Source organism: Nipponia nippon, unplaced genomic scaffold (assembly GCF_047370975.1).
Source record: "Nipponia nippon isolate SJK-2023a ecotype South Korea unplaced genomic scaffold, ASM4737097v1 scaffold_5, whole genome shotgun sequence".
Lineage (NCBI taxonomy): Eukaryota > Metazoa > Chordata > Aves > Pelecaniformes > Threskiornithidae > Nipponia > Nipponia nippon.
The window spans coordinates 100763000-100783429 of record NW_028262369.1 but is presented as its reverse complement, the minus strand read 5'-3'; the positions used below and the strand labels follow the sequence as shown (position 1 = coordinate 100783429).

The 20430-nt window shown below is 42.7% G+C and overlaps 1 protein-coding gene across 3 annotated transcripts in view; it reads right to left on the bottom strand.

The window, feature by feature from the left end:
* The window catches only part of TANC1 (tetratricopeptide repeat, ankyrin repeat and coiled-coil containing 1), a 97892-nt gene extending 79087 nt beyond the window's left edge, over window positions 1-18805 (bottom strand). For 2 of the 3 annotated variants that reach the window (XM_087732963.1, XM_087732965.1), the window contains exon 1: window positions 18706-18805. The gene's annotated coding sequence lies outside the window, so the exon portion shown is untranslated. Of the gene's footprint in view, window positions 1-5246; window positions 5389-18705 lie in introns of all 3 variants that reach the window. The other variant, XM_087732964.1, reaches the window with a different exon arrangement.
* Between the last annotated feature and the right edge of the window lie 1625 nt (window positions 18806-20430).

The following is a 20430-nucleotide window of genomic DNA, read 5'->3' as shown; positions in this document are numbered from 1 at the left end:
ATATGCCTCCCAGTACCACAAGATCTAAAAATTCTAATTATCAGATTCCAAAAGGAAAGAAAAACAACTCTAAGCATTTTCTCTAAATACACAAACACCCTCTCCCAGATAACCTCCTAAGCTAAGACATCAAAGAAAATAAAAGTCCCAATGTATTTACTACACTCTGCTTTTTAAATAAAAAGATTTTTTTTTTCTTTTCCATACAAAAAACATGCCACGTTAGAAAGTCTGCACTATGCAACGGTGAGATCTGGAGCTGTTAATGAATTTCAGAATCTGAGAATGATATTCTACATACATAGCTAGAACAGAGTGGCAATTAAAAGAAAAAAAAAAAACAAACAACCAAAACACCGCCACCTGAAAACCTGTATATTATATTTCACTTTCTTCTTATTTTGCGAACATGACAAGTATAAATTTTCAATTAACCAGAAGAAAGAAGCTTGATATAGACCTGAAATTTTACAGTACGTCATTCCTATTCTTAGGATACAGGTGGGGGGTAATAAGAGATCAAATAAAAGGAATCAAGGACAATTCCATCCTAGGTTTTCTCCTTTTGGAATTGAGGCCAACTTCCCTACTGCGCATATGGTTCTTCAAGGATCTACTCCAACACAGAACGGACGTGGCATGTGAGAGGGTTGCTTATTCAGCCGTGTTCAGTGTAGATACAAAAGTTGCCTGTTACCTGGAAGCGAAGGCCACTTCCTTCCTTCTCCCCTGTAAATGATACGCAAAAGCGGCAGACAACCACTTCCAAGGAGACTCACCTTCTGATACGTCAGTTACAGCCAAGAAGCCTAACCAAGAAAGGCTCTGAACAGGAAAGCAAACACAGTGAAATTTACTGTTCATTTGCAAGCCGAAAGGTCCAAAAAATAAACTGTCGTCTTAAGTAATTCTAAAGCCAATACCTTGGTTACTTTACAACATCATTCAAGTTCCACAAAGGTGTGTAGTTGCACCATTGAGGAAACGAACCAAATACTACAGCTCAGAAATACTGATTACAAATAAACTATGTGTTATTTAAAAACAAAACAAAACAGCTTATTTGTACATATCGTGAAGCTTTCTGACATATATCCAGAAGCATTTCAGCCTCTCATAAAAGACGTCTTCATGCCTGTCTTTTGTACTTCAAGACGACCGATCAAATTGAACAGCAATACTGTACGTTTACATTTCCTCATCCCTTTAAACAGACATGGGATATTGGATCTTGTTTTTTTTTAAAGATATTTGTATTAATAGGATATTTTCCGGTAATGCTGGCGTCTTATCTTTTCTAAGCACACCGTATTTCCTCCTTCTCCACAGCTAAGCTTAAATAAAATCATTCACAAAGATTTCAGAAACACTTTCAACCATTGCAATTGTTTTGCTTTGGTAAACAATTCAGCTTTAGATTTTCTTGGTTCCAATTTTTAAATTCTGCCCTGAAACCACCTGTTCGTTGTTTGGGGGTGGGTGGCGGTTTTGTTTTGTTTTTTTTGTTTTGTTTTGTTTTTTGTTTTTTTGTTTTTTTTTTTTAAAGATTTGAAGGCCTTTTAAAACCTTCAACTATCATTTCTGGTTTCAATACAGATACCCCAGATGTGAACTTGTTATCCAAGTATATTAATAATGTCACATAAGAAGGAAAATAACCTCGACGCTCTTTTGTTTATGCAATCAAAGATCACGTTAGCTGCTTACAAAACTGGATCCCCCACCCCAGCTCACGTCGAATACATTTTAAAATGGGTGCTGCCCTCCCACCAGTTCAACTGTTTGTCTTTACATACCCAAGACATTTCATACAATCGCCTCATACTCAGAGCACGAAGGGAAGGGGCAGAAAGTCCCTTGATTTAAGAATTTGTATGATCAGCTTTTTTATAAATGAAGGACTCCAAAACAAGATCAGGCTTATAAAATACAAACGCTAGGTTATGTAGAGTTGGGAGCGCAGACACACACAACAGTTTACTTCATTCCTAATCTTTCACAAAATACTTCATTACCGAGGGAATCCCCTCCAAAAAGCAAAAAGACGGGGGGGGGGGGCGCGAATCTCTCCACACTTTCACTCCCTTGAAACTCAGCAACTTCTTGCATGAGAGTATTTGCCACGTATAGCTACTACTGACAGATACTAGCATCAGTAGCAAGATGATTCATAGCTTTTGTTCGCATTCGTAACTTTTGTTCCGCCTTCCTTAAAGGTCTGAAGCAGGAACATTTTATATACCCTACCTATCAGGGTGGGTTATTTTCAAAGACCTATGCACAAGAGTTCATCACGTCTGGAGAGATCAAATAAACTCATCCTACATGGTATGTAACCACCTGAGCTAATGAACTCCACATGGACCTGCTTCCCAAAGTTGTGTTGTTCGGTCTCTCTATATTTAAATACTGAAAAACAGTTAGCATATATTTGCAAAGAAATAAATGGTGGAACATCTTAGTCATTCTACCATTTGCACAGAAGTGCTTAAGGATTTACCAGCTTTCAGGGTAGGATTTATTAAACATATACTTAAAAAAAAAGCTGTATTTTAAAAAGTGCATGTTGTATTTTGTAAATATCCCAAGATTCAGTCCTAAGGTTTGCAGAAAACTTCATTTAGTCACAACTGCTTTCACTGCCTTTAAACACATTAAGAATTTCCTTGTTTATACACGGAAAATTTTCAACATTTCCCTTTTCTGGCAAAGTCGAATTCCTTTAGCTTAACTGTATTTTTCAAACAAAAGGAAAACAACAACAACAATACTTAAAGCAGCAAGGTGTTACTGATACAACAGAAATCAAGACAAGACAGTAAGCAAAAAATCCTTTAAAATGACTACATTTTGAGTCATCAATATGTAACATTTTATAATAAACAGAAGGCATATTCCCAGATCAAAGAGACTCCTAATTCAAGAATGAACAAAAACATGTGAAAACAAGAGAACAGTGGTTTTTAGTTTTTTTAAATGTACAACTTCTGATGAGATATATTTGTTTTATTATTATTGAAATGCATGAATGAAAATGATAAAACAGATCCACTGAAGAGGTCTGTCTCTGACTTCATACAATAACAAAGTAAATGGTGTATATCATGTTTCCAATGGGCTATATTTAGCCAAATCTTAACACACTCACTGAAGTTAAACAGCTGTTATTGACATATTTTTCTACAATACCCTGAACAATTACGGTCTTTACCCTTTGCAGATATTTCTTGTGCAGGAAGATCAATACAGATACAAAATTGACAAGCTATACTGCATTTGTTTCATTTGCTGCTCACTCAATAACCTGATTATTATTAATCTTACCTATGAGATACTCCACATCCCCCCCCCCCCATCTGACACCCCTGAAAGCTATGCATGAATTTAACAGGAGACTGCAAAAGAACACCAAGGTTTCCAATTTGCTGCTCACTTCTGAGTAGCGGAATTATGCCCTGAAGCACTATTAAAATACAATGAAAGAGGCGAAAGATGAGGAAGCGTGAGAAAAACCTCATTATCGTGTTAGCTATTAGAATGTGCCTTTGCAGTAGCTTTTTTCCCCACCAGTCTGGTTCCAGATTTGACTTCCCAGATGTCATAGATGTACCTATTCTATCCTGCAATCACCCAGTTTTCTGCTATGCTACTCTTTTACCCTATCACTGATTATTTTGGCCAGTGTCTCTAAGGACTGCCAACACAGGGGAAAAGATGGTCTCTTCACTTGACTGCTGTCCAAAAATTCTTGGTCTGGTGCCAGATACTGCAGAAATGACTGTTTATCACTTTTAAAGATTACTGTTCCCCAGCTACTTGTCACTACCCTGAAGCACTGAAGAAACCGATCTTGCACTGAAGCAGAGGAAGAGCACTCACAAGTCAGAAATATTAACTTCAAAGGTCATAAGCACCTGTTTGAACTAACCTGAACAATTCGGCAATGATGCGGATGAAGAATCATCAGCTGAGCCATTTGCCTGTCTACACTGGGGAAAAAGAGCAGCAGTTGTCAACAGAGGAGCCAAAAAATCTTAAAGATTCGCAGCTGTTTCTCATATGAAAAATATCTGACCACAGATGAGGTGTAGACAAATTTATTTTTCCCTTTCGCTTCCCATTCTGCCGAGTCCCTTCAGAGAAAATGTCAAGACCATAGCCTTCTACCATTTTCTACAAAATTTCCCCTTTCTTCAGTTGACTTACAAAACAAAACAAAAAACCCCAAACCCAAAATCCAAACAAAAAAACCCCTGCTTCCCATCCCTACTGAATTTATCAAATTTATCCTTGCTATTTAGGCTTCTTTCTGAACCTCACCCCTCTAGCTGTTCTCATTTACAAGATACCGCCAAATTCTTCAAAGGATCAAAGGATCCCCTGTACTCTCCATGTCTCATCTCATTTAGCCTAACTCCAGTCTCACCAGGGCTGTTTTCTCCCTTCAATTTTATCTTTAGGTATCACAGAAGTAAATTACCCTCTATCATTCCACTGCCTTTTATTTCTAAATTCAATGAATTATCTTTCCTCTCCTCCAGCTTTGCAAGACGGGGATCAGTGTACATAGATTATGCTGCATAATAAGTTTTTGCTGCAGGGGCAAGAAGGAGGTGGGTGGGTGTGGCGAGAGCAGAATAACGAAGCGTGGGTAAGAGGAAGGCTGCCTGTTACTTGGCTTCAGCAATAATCCTCACCTCAATAAAAAGGGTTCAAAAAGTTGGCCCTCCTCTAAGTGGAAGGTCACTATTTAGAGAGGCGTTCTAGAATGAAATAAGGTCACACGGTTTACAAAAAAGTCCCGAGGAAACACCATTATGAGCATCCCAGCCAGCAATCCCTAGAAACCAGCGCATGCCAGAGAAGTAGCTTGCACTGAGGCAGGAGTGCGTGATGGAAAATGAAATATAACCGTATTTTTTCCTTGCCTTTGTCATAATGGCCACTTTCATCCCACCTCTCTCCATCCTCCCATGTTAAACAGAGAAAAAGTGACAAACCCCCTACTTTAAAATGGATTATGAAAGGGTCAAAACACTAGGCAAGAAAAGTCATTGCTTTCCAGCTGGCAGAAGTGACACCCTGCACACGCTATGTCAGCAGAAAATCAAGAGCCTAAAACTAGATGAAAACTAGGTCAGAAACTGCCATTTCAGCTTTACTAGCACACAGAAAAATGAAAGGAAGACAAAAATCATGGTAACCAAAATCTTGACCCAAGTCATAGTAATCAAGTCGTACTTTACCGAATAGTTGTATGCTTAGGTTATGACAGAACCGTCCTCTCCAGAAAGCACGGAAGATGAGGAGTACAGAAATAAAATGCGTCTCCAGTTTCTCAGCTGTCCTAGATACTGTCCTGATTTCCAGATGAACATCAACAAGCTGCTGTAAAACAACACAATCATTCACTCCAAACAGCTAAAAGTAAATGCCATGCAGAATGCATCCATCTTACATTACACAGACTGCAGTTCAAACAACTTAGTGGGCAAACCCGTTTTCCTTCAGCCCACCACTCTACATCAGTTTAAACCTGCTTACTCCAGACTGCTGCAATTCCAGACGTGGTTTCATCACCCACAAAACTGAAGACAGGATTGATCTAACAAAGTAAAAATGGGGGCAGATAGTACACTGGTATCTACATTAATTGACCCCAACATTTTAACAGACTGGATCTCTGGCCTATTCAGGCACCATGCAGTCTCCAGTATATCCATTAAGAGGTAATGGGTTCCCCCACTTCTAAAAAAAAAGGCTCAACAGGCAGCCTGTATGGGTTAGTCTTTGCAATTTGTATTTAAGCAAGTTTTTTCTGCTCCTGTTAAACTACACGTACTATTAAGGAATCACCATGGTCTAGAAAATTAAGTAGGGGAAGAAGCAGAAGAAATCAATCTAGATGTAACAAATATTTTTATGTTAAAGACAAGCAATAACCAGAAGTAATACCTACTTCGCAAAAAATCTATTACTACAGGACAGGCTACAAGCTTCATGTAACAGTACCAAACTGATCGGTCACACATCAAATCTGCAATAATTTTGGGCAGGATTTTCAAAGGGCTACACCACCTACTTCTGATCAGGGATCCTTTCTTCTTTGTGCTGCAGCAAAGGGAAAAATACAGTTTCTTCTACAGCCCCAGTAGCGATGGCTTCACCACATGAAAACTCTGAGCCTGATGACAGTTCATTTCACGTCTGCATGGCAACGCAATCCTGCCAGCTGATTCAGAAACGCTACCTGGCATATTGGATTCATTACCGCTTTAAAACTCACATGGCTGTCTCCTCTAGCTGTGCATGCAATTTTTATACCCTCCTCCACAGGAGAAAAAGACCAAATTTCATTTAGTAGACAGCGAAATGACACCATGACACTTGAATTATTATCAGTTTTTGGTACAGGACATTCTTTTAAGATGGTCAGTGCTTCCTCATCAGAGAGCATTCACAAAATTTGTCTACTATCATAATCCAGGACAGAACTAGCTTAACCAAAACTCAGTTCTGTGTAAGTCGTACCATTTCTACTCAGACTCCCCCCAAAGGATAGACAAGTTTTCCAGCCACACGATGGGTGAGTAGCCAAGGGCTACGTTTCCCTCTTATGTCACTACTGAGAAGATTATAAGGTCCACCCAGTGAGGTTGAATACTAATGACTTAACCTTCCTACACTTACTAAATATCACTAAAATCCATAAGCTTAGCAAATGAACTACTGCAGCTGAGACGGGCAAACCACCATCTGCTTGTTTATTGTGGCTTTTAGGCTACAGCTCACATAGAGAAACAAATAAATTACTATTTATTTCAACCACCTTGAAACTTCAAGGGAAGGAAGTTATCCCATGTAAAGGGATTTAATATCATAAAATACTTTATTAGAAGGAAGCATCAGGCTAAACCAATAGCAAGGGGGATAAACTTACTAAGTTTCACTTTCAGCTTGCTTAACGCTTTCAACTCGCCAAATACTGGAGATGAGAAATCCTATATAAAAAAATCCTACATAAACCTATCCAGTTATGTGCCTGCATGGAGTCTTGTTTTCAAGATTTAAGATGTGCATTTATAACTCAGATCTTGTAAAGCAGCCACTTTTGTTCCTTTTCAGTCCAAAGAACACCAACCAAGCTCTTACCAGCCTCAATATTAAAAAAAGAGAAAAGAATCACAGATTATCTTTTCCAAAATCAGACCTGACCAAAACGAGTAATGCCCTGAGAATTTCAGTGGAGTACACTGGTAAGCTAAGGCAGCTCTCAAAACAGTACTCTAGGTAATATCCAAAAAAATACGACTTCAAAGTGATCTACCACCACAGGTCTCTTCTGGACATATTAAAATTGCATGTGGTCCAACAAACACATTAATTTCCATATTTGTTTCTTTTGTCGACAAAGCTACACACAACAAACCTGCAAACCAAAACAAGGATAAAGGAAAAAAAACATTAGGCAGCTCCAGATTTGAAGAAGCTTTGCTGTACGTCAAAATGAGATGATTCTACCACCAGACTACATATAAACAGGCAGCATGACTGTCTTCGGTCACATTTTTGAAAAGGGGATGTTTTTGTATACCTAAAATGCCACCTGCTGCATCTACTGTATCTAGTCTGCCAGTGGTACCACGTCGTACATGAAAAAAAAATCACTGAATTACAAAGACTTTAACAGACTAACTGCTGATCCTTTCAGAAAAGGAAAACAAACTCCCTCCAAATGCTAGATGAAATCATTTGATACCAAGCCAAAGCAGGCACTAGTGAAACCTGGCAGTATTTGATTAGTAGATGCATATAACTGAAGGAAAACGTTGTAGGACATAATACGAAGATATATGCTTAGCGTCTAGAAGCGAAGGCTTCTTCCACCATTTCTTTCACCCATTGTAAAGCAAATTTGTAGCAAGCACGGACGCTATTCCTGACACAATTGCTCTATGCAACAAGAGGAAAGGGGACCAGTCAAAATACTGCTGAATTTACAGAGTGCCGATACGTACTTACACCGTACACCGCCTGCCAAAAGCTATCGCCCCACAGCTTTCTTCCTTTCAGAGTCTTCAGCCCTGTCTTTGGTTGCAGGTAACTCAGCAGGGCAGATCACTACAGATGCTAAGAAGATCTCTCAGAAGAGGAAAAAATTTTGAGATAGTTGACAGTCACTCTACTAAGGAATGCGAACTTTGAAAACAACACTGAAACGAATCTACAAGCGGAGAGGCAGCAATACAGCTCCCTTTGGTACATCATCATCTCTCTGACGTGCCAGCTGCTTAACTTTCACTCCTATATTGAAACCAAAGCCAGGTCTATTCCTGGATACTTCTACTGATACATTAAGGAAACGATACCAGCAAAACCATCAATAGCATGAATGAAGTATCGTCATCCCCGTCGGAGTGGAGCAAACTGGCAAGGGAGCAGTTTTGTTGGTGTGGCTGTAGGCTGCAGCCCCCCCGTAGCTGCGACAGCCACAGTACCTTCACGTCTCTGGCCCAGAGCGCCTTTTAACACAGCTTTGCTGCGCAGGGGTGTGAACAAGGGCCACCCTGTAGCTTAACCGTCCCTGACCAGCGACCGCAACAGCAGATCCCTTCGATAAATCTAGCAACAGACAAAGCAAAGCTGTCAAAGAATTATGGCCAGGACACAGAAAAGGTGGCTTTTTCATTATCACAGCTACTTTCCAAGTTTCCAATAAATCTAGTATGCCTGAGATTTATTTTTTTTTTTTAAAAAAAAGGTCACACTAATGTAGACAGCTGTATTTCCTTGAATGACAGTAAGATGGTGCTAATAAAACTCAAAGCTTTTTTCTATTTTAGTTCCTTATCATATCTAGCTCCAGATCTCCTGTATGCTTCACCCATCCCACCAGATTATTTTCAGGATTTTATTCTCTGCTTTTTCATGGAATTTTCCTCCCTTTCAAAAAAACAAAAGTAGTCCCTCTCCTCCAGTTTTCCTGGTACTTTTCTCTTGACACTACAGGTCTCTATTTTAGACATCAATGTCCAATACAGGTCCATGTTCTGGTCTATTTTTTTTCCCCCCATGTCAGGTGTTCTTAGAAATTCTGAGACAGTATGTTTTCTATAATCCCTAATCATAAAATACTTGATCTTGAAACAGCTGGGAATCACAGCCACTCACTTGTGCCAGAAATCAAATGCAGAGCTCCATTCAAACTCTGTATACAAAGAGCACAGTATATACTTCCTGCTTCAGAGGCCTAAAAATAGAGATGAACATATCTATTATTAAATAAGCACTTTTGGAGGTTTTAATGTGAGTTTTAAAAAATATTACTCTGGTTTCAAATTGATGATGTTTTCTTCATTAGGATATCTATCTTCTAGCTTCAGTTACTAGAGTGGTATGTGTGCAACAGCAGCTTGAAATATTCACGATGACAAAAAGTAACCACACTCATTAAGACTTCTTTGATTAGGGTAGAGTAACAGAGTGGCTGAGGTTGGAAGGGACCTCTGGAGGTCAGCTGGTCCAGCCCCCCTGCTCAAGTAGAGCAACTCATACAAGAAAATCTTGGAAACCTGTATTAAAAATGCAATGCAGACAGAGTTATTTCCTTCAGAGCATGCAACTGCCTAAATACACACGCACGCACTCCCCCCAAAAAACAAAGGAGCATGATGCAACTCCTAAGCGACCCTAAAACGCAGAAACAAGCAGGAAGACAAAGCTCAAACCTACCGGGACTGTTACCGTTCTCCAGGACACATTAGCACAACACACAATAAAAGAAGGGTATAAAGCAGTAATCTAGGTGGATAAAATAAATTAGCGAACTTGGGAATCTAACACTAACATTCTTGAGGCTGCCTCCAGACTAGACCTTTAAGTTACGTGAATCAGAAGGTATCTTAGGCATCTATATACACTGCCTTTTCCTCCTCAGAGCATCTCATTACAGCTCATAACAGCCTGCAGGGAGGGTAGTACTCTTATTTCCCTTTCACTTCAGAGGAGCAAAAACCCGTTTGCTCAAGGTCATAATTGGCCAGCCTTTACAAGATGGCCAAAGAGGTCAGCTGTATACTCCTGCTGCATTGTGCTAGCGCTGATCCAGTTTTCTGTGTGTTTACTGAACTGAACTGCACTGCAGAGTCTGATGAGCAACAGAGAGGGCAGAGGAAAAAGAGCAGGATCTCATGGCAGGTACAGAAGGAAGGAAAACCACGCCTTTGAATCACAACAAACTGTTAGATTGGCTCAACTGTCTCCTGAAATCTCACCCATAGGAATGTGGCAAAGCAGAAATATTGCCCTCCCTACTTCCCATCTCACATCTTGGGATGCTACCTTTTTGTGTCTCCTGTGAAATGTAAACCTTCCATTTTTAATTACTTGATTATGCTATTTTATTGGACAGGACTCAGGCATTCTTCTATAGCGTAAACTGCAAGGAAACACTCCAATACCCGTATTCTTCCAATTCCTTTTCCCTTAAAGCACTTTTCATTTTAACGTACAATGCAGTAGCATCGAGAGACCTCGTTACAGCATTAACATAAGCTCTGTTTGAACATTTCTGACAGGCAGTATCTCCCACAACGGGCTTACAAGCAAGCCCTCCAATCCTGCCACAACCCAGCGTTTGTGTACTCTCTTTACACAAGCAGACCACCGAAATCAATCAGATTATTCACATGAACTAGATAGGTCTTATTCCTTGTCAGCCATAAGTCCACTACAGAGCTCAAACTAGGGACAAGAACATACATGGAACATCCCAGAGTTTGCTCTTGAAGAAAAATTAAAGACTTGTCTATACAAGGGGAAAAGTGCTTCACATTCACACCCTGCCTCATTCTGCAATAACTCCCTGGTGTAGACAGGATCTTACATGCTCTTACCAAAAATATGAAATACTTGGCAAGCCCATATTTATTAAAATTTTACAGTTGTCCTATTGCTTTCAGTAATTAAACAGCCAAGCACCGCTAAAGCCTCTAATTCAGATGCGAGGAAGCATTCCCTCCACAGGCAAGTGTCCAAAAAAAAGAAAAAAATTAAATCCTCACAACCAGAATATGACTAGTAGTGGAATACAAACTTGTATCCTTCAAAAAAAATTAATTATTCATTAAAATCTTAGGTCTGTGCAAATCTTTACAAGTTTGCCAAGACAGCATATACTGCCTCACCTTAACCTGTTAATGAGATGCTTGCAAGTCCCATGTAAATCAAATGAGCTCAGCTCACCGATTTATGAGGGGAATAGATGTAACACCAGTAAGAACTCACTTAGCTCAAAATCCTGCGAACAGAAGAAAAACTGCAAAGAAACAAAATTCAGTTTTTCTCCTGGGGAACACTAAGAATTGAAGAAAGACGGCTCAAGCAAGGCTCACTAAGGAGAAAAGCATTTGTTTTACCTGTTAGCAGACATGATGGAAATAGGAAGAAAAGAATCTTGTTTCTGCCAGATTGAGGGACAGCGTTAGCTTTCTCAGATGCCAGTTAGCCAGGTTCTTGGAACACTTTACTAACAAAAGGAGCTCTCAAGAAGCCCATTTCCCCAGCGTGATCCAAGGCGCAGCTCTGGTGGTACGCGCTGCTGCAGAGGACGCAAGACCCTTGGAAGAATCCTCTGCGCAGGCAGCAGCGGCGGAGGGGGGGGGGGAGAAAAATTAAAAAGTCCTCTCTGACAAACCATTCAGTATATTCCTCTGGTGCAGACTTTTACAGAGCTTTGAACTCTAGCAGAACAAAATAGCTTAAGGTCACTTCTGTCCTCCTTTCCATATTGTCTTTTAAAGACAAAGGGCAGGATTTTTGGTCAGGGAAAACACCTCCCAACATTAATTAGATCTTTTTCCCCCAAACTTTCAAAATATGCCTAGTACCTCTGAATGAGTGTAAAACTTTTTATAAAGTGGTCCCATCACTCACTGATTGACTTACTGCAAACTTACAGAAAATACAACTGGTCATGTACTACAGCGGCACAAAGAATAGCTTAGAGAATAAACAAAAACTCTATACACCCCAGCTCTGTATTCCCAGAGTTCTAAATATACCAATGAATTCTGAAACTGTACATTAGTTTGGTACATCATGCTAGAAGGCACAATGTTCCTATACTCCACTCTACCTTTGCCAAGTATAATTTATCCGAGGAGAAAGCAAAGCTTTCCGCAATGTCTTTTCACTGTCTCTTGAACTTTTCAAAGTAATTCTTACGTGCACACAAAGATTCTGTATCAGTAGTTGGGAAGTGCTGAAAATTTTACTTTGTCATTGCAAAACCATGTCTACGCTTTGTGGCAGTAATATTCCTCCCTCTTTTCTTCAAACTATCAGTTTCTGGCAAATATTGTAGAAAAATCCAGGAACTCAGTCCTTACTAACACAAAAAAATCCCTTTGTGACCTCAATGGGAATTTAGCCCAGTGTAAAACAGACCTTGAAGCATATTAACTAAATAATCAACTCAACTCAAAGGCATTTCTGGTGTAAAACACAAGAACAGTCTCCCTCCAAAATTCACATTAAGAATATTTTGTTGTTTTTGAACAAGAATGACAAAACACAACAAAAAAAGAAACCAACAAAAAAAAAAGACACAAAAAAGCAAAAAAACAAGTCCAAAACAAAAACAACCCACACGTTACACTCTCTAGCAACTTCCATCTCATTTCAGTTTCAAAAAGCAAAGGTCATATTTTGCTTCTCTTTATTTACTTGTATATCGTTCAAATACTAACTTGTTGAAGTATGGTCAGAAATACAGATTCTAAGGAAAGGACATCTGTTAAGAAAGAAATGGATTAGTTTCATTGTAAATGACTAAAAGAAGAAAAGCACAATCTTTAAGCTACTCAAACTCCAATATTTTTCCAGATAAAACAAAGCCGAAGTGGTTTAATCTGGACTCTGTCTTCTCAGCAATTAAATGCCTCAGCTATTTTAAGTGCAATAGCTTTGAATTTGACTTAAAACTACCAGCTTTTGACAAGTCAGAGATATTCAATAATTAATACTTAATTATATTAAGTACACAGCAGCAAAGTTCCACCAGAACCTAATACAACATTTAAAGATGCAAAACTATTGTCAACTAAGCAGAGCTCCCCACAGTCTAACTCCAGCCATGTAGCTGCAGAGTTCACGTTTAGACACAAGCGTACACATCAAAAACTTTCTTCCAGGGCGTTTCCTGCGTTGCTAACAAGTTCCAGCTTCTCTCCTGCTGGATCTAAATTTAACCAAGACTAAGATAGAGTTTAAAAAGAAAAAAAAAAAAAAAGCCAAAACAAAACCCAACAAACCAAACAAAAAACCCCACCAACAAACCAAAACAAAAAACCCAACCCACACCATACACGCAGCTTCAATGCAATGCAGCAAACCTTTTACGGGCACCTTTGCTTTTAAAGCTGTTAATTATCAAATACATGAAATACGCAGCAAACAAGTACCAGCCCCTCACCCTTTCACCCTACACAGCTCTGAAATTGCACTTTACATGCTACTAGGTACAGACAGCATAAGCACCACTAACAGTTGCTAATTCAATGTATGTAAAAGCGGGCGCCCCTTACAGAAGTCAGAAGGTCAACCAGAAGGCGAGGCTCCCCAATACGGCCAAGCACGCTTTGCTATCTGAATTAGAGGACTAACCACAGTAGTAGCTTGGATTAAGCCAAAAAGACTCCTTACAAAGTCTTCAGACTTTGTTACAAACGTGCCAATTCTGGAATATTTTAATGACAGATTTGTCTGACCTAGATAGGGGGAACATGCAGGTAGAAGGGAAAGGGTAAGAAACATCTTGAAGTGAAGGAGGGTCAACATTCAAGCTACCGACTCCAGTCATGAACTCGCCCATTCACACACCGCCGCTGTCCCAAGGTGTGTTTGCCAACGTGCCACCCACACAGGCCATTCCCACTCCATCAGTACAACGGTCTCACTTCCCACGCCATGCAGTACATGCCATACGGTCACCTTGCATGCTTTTCTTGGATGGGTTAATTCTTGCAATGCTGGAATACGATGCATCTTTTTTCTAATAAAGGTGTTAAATTTGAGTAATACTTGGATCATCAATCAGAGGGGAAATTCTGCTGCAGGCCAAAATGAGACTGCAAACAATTCTACCATAGGCTATGGAGTTTTTTCTCTTTCAACACCATCCTGTATTTTAGAAGTCTAAAACACAGGAATCTGCATTTATTGGTAATTCACAAGTTCTAACTCTAAAGCAACACCATGAATTTAAGGCAGCTGATAAAAAATGCACAGAGAGATTCAAAATACGTATCTGTAGCTTTGTACAATATTTAAGATCACTAGAACTCTAGGTTGCACCTAGTTTTCCAATTTCATACACGTCTAGATACAGCTGAATTCACCAAGGCACATGAGGAAGAACTAGATGACTTCAAGATCAGCCCTATTCCCAAAATTATTTTGGTCATCTGGACTGCAGAAGTGCCTGAGAAGTACTTCACAAAGCAGTGCTTCAGCAAGTAAGTCACCATGCAAACACTAAAAAACCATAACCCCTACACCTGTTGACACAAAGTATTTACACAGAAAGGTCAAGTGAGCAATAATTTATTCAGCATTGCCACCAACTTCAACAACGTCAAGATCCTAACAGCAGCTCTTGATTTGACCTCAAAGACATTTAAATTTCTGCTAACAGCTATGCAAAGAACTCATTTACTGGTATCACTGAACTGATCCCTGTTTAAGACCCATCGAGATTCTCAAGCTGGAAGCATTATACAGTCTATGAAACCCAGCAAACTGTTCCCTGCGAACACTTAAGAACTGACTTCCCACGCGACAAGACACCAACGAGGAGACACTTCAAATCCGTCAAGCTGGCTGATCTGCAAGGCGTTTAATCCAACAAGCTAGTGGAACCTCTGTTTTCAAATTGGCATCTTCATCAGAAATTATTATTCCTGATCAAGAAGAGAAAACAAAATAAGTGAAATACTAAATTGGAGGTGGCACTACCTCAGGAAATAAGGCACATATTCCAGCAACTGCTCCCGGTCACAGAATGGAGAAGCAACTCTAATAGACACTTTTTGTTACCTGGCCTTCTGCTTCCAGGCTCTCAGGAACATTACTTAGGCACAGGACCATCTCCATACATTACACAAGGAGGCCACGCAGTGAACTTAAAATATTGCAAAGTTTGACGTTCCAGTACCAAAGTGCCTTTACAGATTAAGCCTATAGCTTAATGGGCCTCCTCTCAGCGAGTGGAGGGGAGGAAACAAAAACAGAATTCTTGAAACTCGGCAAGAGAAACAGGACTGCAAAGAGTTGAAGTCATTACATTAACATGAACTACAACGCATATATTTCAAGATGCAGGAGTGACAAGGATGGATGAAGTCTATACGGTGATGTATCACCTATGCAGCACAGAAACCTGAAATAACTAGAAAGCACACTCTGCGGGATTAGTCTCTTTATGAAGCTGAAAGACGGGGCAGGGGGAGCAAGAGGACATTTCAGCTATGGATAAGGAGATCGAAGGCACACTATTTTGCTGAAGCACAAAACTGGATGGCAGAAAACCTGTGTTCGGTTCAGACTCTCCCCACTTAAAACTGTCTCCATCCTAAGTAAGCAGGAAAGGTACGCTGTGCTAGACTCTTAAAGGTATATGGTGAGGCTAAGTACAGAATAGAGAGTATCTCGTGACCTCTATAGTATTTTTATACTTAGATAAATAATCTCATCAGGTAAGCATGCTGAAATATCCTTACAGAATTTCCTAAATACAATGAATACTAAAGGATTTAATCAGTCATCCTAAACAATGACTTTCAAAAGGAGAAGGTAGTAAGAGATATCATAGGATGTAGACGCATTAATATTAGGCCACACAATAGATATTTTGCATTAATGAGCAACCGATATCTTTATTTACTTCCCTTCAGGACAAAATCAGAGAGTTTAAGGCTCCACCAAAACAAACTTCTCCCCCTCTTCCCCTTTTTTTTTTCTTTCCTTTTTTTTAAAAAAAAAACCACAAACAAAAAACCAACAAGATACTTTTCAAACAAAAGTTAAATACAAAACCAAATGCTGTGAGGATCATGGACTGTTTCAGTGCTTGCTTTTGGGTGTTTTTGGTTTTTGTTTGGTTTTTTTTTTTTCTTTTTCTCAGTTTGGTGCTATACTATGACTTACTTATTATTCAGAAGTCAGTTTTCTAACAGCAGTGCCTCCTATACACAAATATACTTTTAAAACATAAGACCTTACACATTTGTTTGGCCCTATGCTTTTTTCTTTTTCCCTTGCCACAGCTTTGTGATACATAAACCCAACAACGTCCATGTTAAGTCTTGGGAGCTGAAAGCAACCAAAACACATGAACTAACCCAGTTTTCTCAAATCTCACCCACGCACAAAACCCGAAGCTGACCTTTCTCTGTTTTTCTGGAAACCATGAAGATCTAGCTCCTGATAGAGCTTGAAATACCAATTTTTAGTCAAAACAACGTCTCTACAGAAAAATCTTAATTTTAAAACCATTAATATAAATTTTAACTTACAGATGTTTATGGGTGTCATTACAAATAATCAACAGATCAGGCCGATGTTCTTAGACACACAAGAGTTTGAAGGCTTGCTGATTAATCTTTCATCTTCAAAGAAAGGTTTAATCTTGATGACAGTAAGAAGTTCAGCTAAAGAAAACCAGAACACCTCTGCTAAGACTGCTTAGCTGTCTTCAAGAGATCACAAAGTTGCTATGGCATCAACTTCAGGACTGCGGTTAGACACACAAAATGTCCTTTTCGTACAGACTGTTATGGGAAGCTGAGCAACTCTGGCTATGAACCAAATATGTTTTGGCTCTAAAGTAGACATAATTCATCACCATTTGGACATTCCAATGGTTAGCTAAACTGAGAAAGCAAGACAACCAGCACTTTAGAGCACCCATGTAAACGAAGCTCTAAATACACTGTCCTAGCAATAGCAAAAAGAAATTATATTCGCGCTTACCTTGTTTACTAGCATTATTTGACAACATAATACTATTTTTCCAGCACTTAACTGTCAGATCAGAACAAATAGGAAAGATTCATTTTTGGCAGCTGCGTATCAAACTACAGCGGGAGGAAATTCTGTAGGATCCAAGGTATCACATTTATTTCCCTTATTCCCTGGTGTTTTTAATTTTATAAGCGTCAGGCTATTTTCAAGCAGCAGCTGTCAAAAATACGAGCTAACATAGGACTTTCGCATATACTGAATAATCCTGCAAAACTCTGAAGTAGCCTGGATGAGTAAAACATTTAACATGCCCCAAAGCAGTACCCCTCTTGCAAACTGTTTTACACCCAGCAAACACAGAAGCCCAAAGGAAACCTCCCACATCCCCAACTGTTCGCTTTCCAAACGGTAAAGCAGCGTTTGCTTCATCAGTTGGAAAACACAGCCCCTGGAGCAGCCCAGGCATTGCCACGAAGGAGGAAAATGAGGTGGGCACGAAGCAGAGAACAGGGCTGAGGGGACCCACTCAGTATCACACTGAGCAGATCTAAAGCCCCTCTTCCCCCCCGAGGCTCACCCTCACAGAAAGAGGTCTCCAGCTACGTTCTATTTTTGAAAACAATCATTTAGGACCCAGTTTACTCTCTGTCCAATAAATACGCATTATGAGGCTAGGGCAAACAAATAATTGAAATAACACTGTTGAGAAATCAAAAAGCTCTAGGAAGTGTATTATAAAATACACAGTTACTATACATTAGGAACCCACATAGTAAAAGACAAATCAAATTATCATCGTATCATTTTATTCTTGAGATCGCAGCAGGCAACGCTGGCCACCACCAGGGCAGGACCTTCTACTTCGGCAGCCAGAGCCAGGTCATTACCAACGGACACGCACAGGCCCCACGCCGCCGCTCCCCCCGGAGAGGCGAACAGCTGAACATCTCCCTTCTCGCCAGCTCTGCCCAGAGCACCTCACGCACATCGGCCACCCCCCTCGGCAACGCGCGGCCGTCCTCGCCGTCTTCCTCAGCTTTCGCTGCCGCGCTATGCCCGACACCGTCACGGCGCGCCTCCTCTTCTTGGCGGCGTCTTCTTCGCATCTTACCCTCAAAACCAAGTGACCGCAGGAAATGCAGTTTTCCTGAGAGCACGACCTTTTCCCCCGAGTCTCTGCTAGTAAAGCAATGAAGCCCGCGCCAGTCACAGGAACGTGGAAGTCTGTGCGGGAGGCGGAAATCCCGGCCGCGCAGGGCGCCCCGGGCCTCGCCCCTGCGGGAGCGCCCCCGCCGCCGCCCGGGGAGCGCCTCCCGCCCCGCCCCGGGCCCCGCCGGCCCCGGCCCCGGCCCCGGCCCCGCGCCCTCCGGCCTCCGCGGCCGCCCCAGGCCGCGCCTCTCCGCGCTCCTCCCCGCCCTGCCCCCACCTGCGCCGGCCACGGCCACGGCCCAGGCCCCGCCGCGCCGGCACGGGGGCAGGCGCCGCCTCAGCCCCGCCGCCGCAGCCCCGCCGCCTCAGCCCCGCCGGCCGCGCCGCAGCCCGACGTGCCCGTACACGCTCCTCGGCCAGAAAGTTTCACTGGCGCCTCCGCTCCCGCCGAGCCCCCGCGCAGCCCTCCGGGGAGCCCGGGCGAAGGGCGCGCCCCGCACGCCCCGGCGGAGAGGAGGAGGAGGGAGCGCTTACCTCCGCCCGCGGGGCCCGGCCCCCCTCGCCCAGGGGCTCCTGCGGCGCGGCCCAGGCACGGCTCCTCCGCGGCCAGCCCGGCGCGTCGGCGGGATGAGCTCACTGGGAGCAGGCGGGAGCAGGCGGCGGCAGTCCCCGCCCCGCGCCCCCCCACGGCCGCCCCTCCACGGGACCGGCTCCGCGGGGCGGGGAGCGCCCGGGGCGGAGCGGAGCCGGGCGGCAGGGCAGGTCCCGCGGCCGCCTCAGCGCCAGGGCGCCGCGCCTCGGCCCCGCAGCCGGGCCGCGGCTCCCCGGGACAGCTGCGCGCCGCCGCCCGCCCGCAGCTCCGCAGGCGGCGGCGAGGGGGGGGGCGGGCAGCGGGCAGCGGGCAGGCCCGGGCGGCGTCCGCCCTCCGCGGCCTGGCGGGGCCGCCCCCGGCCTGCGCCCCGTGTCCCCGCAGGGGAGTGTTTCACCGCCGGCAAACTTACCCGAGACGCGCCGACACCGCATCAGCTGCCGTGGCTCTGCAGAGCAGGGGCTCGGGTCCGCCAGCCTGCTGAACTCGGGCGCGCGCTGCTCCAAGCAGCGGAGCATCGGTTCGTTCTGTCATCTCCTGTCGGGTTTATTGCGGTGGGCTTGGGCGTCCCTGCTCGCAGCCGGGCTGCGAAAGCTCACAGCCGCACCCGGGCCTCGGGCTGCCAGCGCGCCCGCTGCCCCGACGCCGCCCGTCCCTGGGGAGGCCGCGGAGGGGCCCGCGGCGGCCGTCGCGCTGGAAATAATACAGCCTTTTTTAGCCGTAACCTGAAAATAATCACATCGTTGCTTGTAAGAAAGATCTGCAAAGGACAAAAAGATGGGTGGAATATAAATGATAATGACAGAAGATCTCTCAGAGTGATCCAGGTGACTTGCTACACTGGGCCACGCAAGGCATTTAAGACAGCCAGATTGGAAATTGCACGTTTAGGAACAAGGAACTTGGCCCTGCCCGCAATGCAGAAAGGGACGTACTCCGTCCTGGACAGCAGCGCCTTTGAAAGGATCTGGGGCTGTAACGGTAAAGCCACGCAACGTGGGTGTTGCTGCACCAAAAGCAGCTAGTGCATTCTTTGCCTGTGCAAACAAGGGATTCGCAAGCATGTGCAGAGAGGTGGCATCACCTCCAAATACAGCTTTAGTAAAACCAGCAGTGGAACACTGTTCCCAGTCTCCATCCATATTTTCCAAGATACTGAAAAATCAGAGAGGGTGCAGAAGAGAGCTGCAAAACTGATCTGGAGGCTGAAGGTGATGCCTAGCAGTAAGAGCATTAAAATATTTAGTTCCTCAAAAAGATGGCTCAAAAGGCAGCTCACGAGAAAGAAAATGAGGTACCGGTATTCTTACTTTGGTGCACCTAACTGCGGTCAACGCTACCTGTGGTAACTGCGATGAGCAAAGTAGCCACTACAGAGCATTATCTCTAGCTGTTTTGTTTTTTTTTTTTACATTTAGATAACCGTCTCACATTAATGGGTTTAGTGTTAAAGTGGTGTTTGGTTTTTTTTAAGACATAGGTTTAGCAGCGATGGTTGGAATGCCATCATTACAAGCCCAACACTTGATAACGTTAGCAAAAATATTCATCTGATGTGTTTTTCTCTCTCAACCTCAAACTGCTTGCCTTTTCCACCCCAAACGCCCAATGCTCCAGCTATTCCCCACATAGAGGCCGAAGTGCTTAGCTTCCCTACACGTAATTTCTAC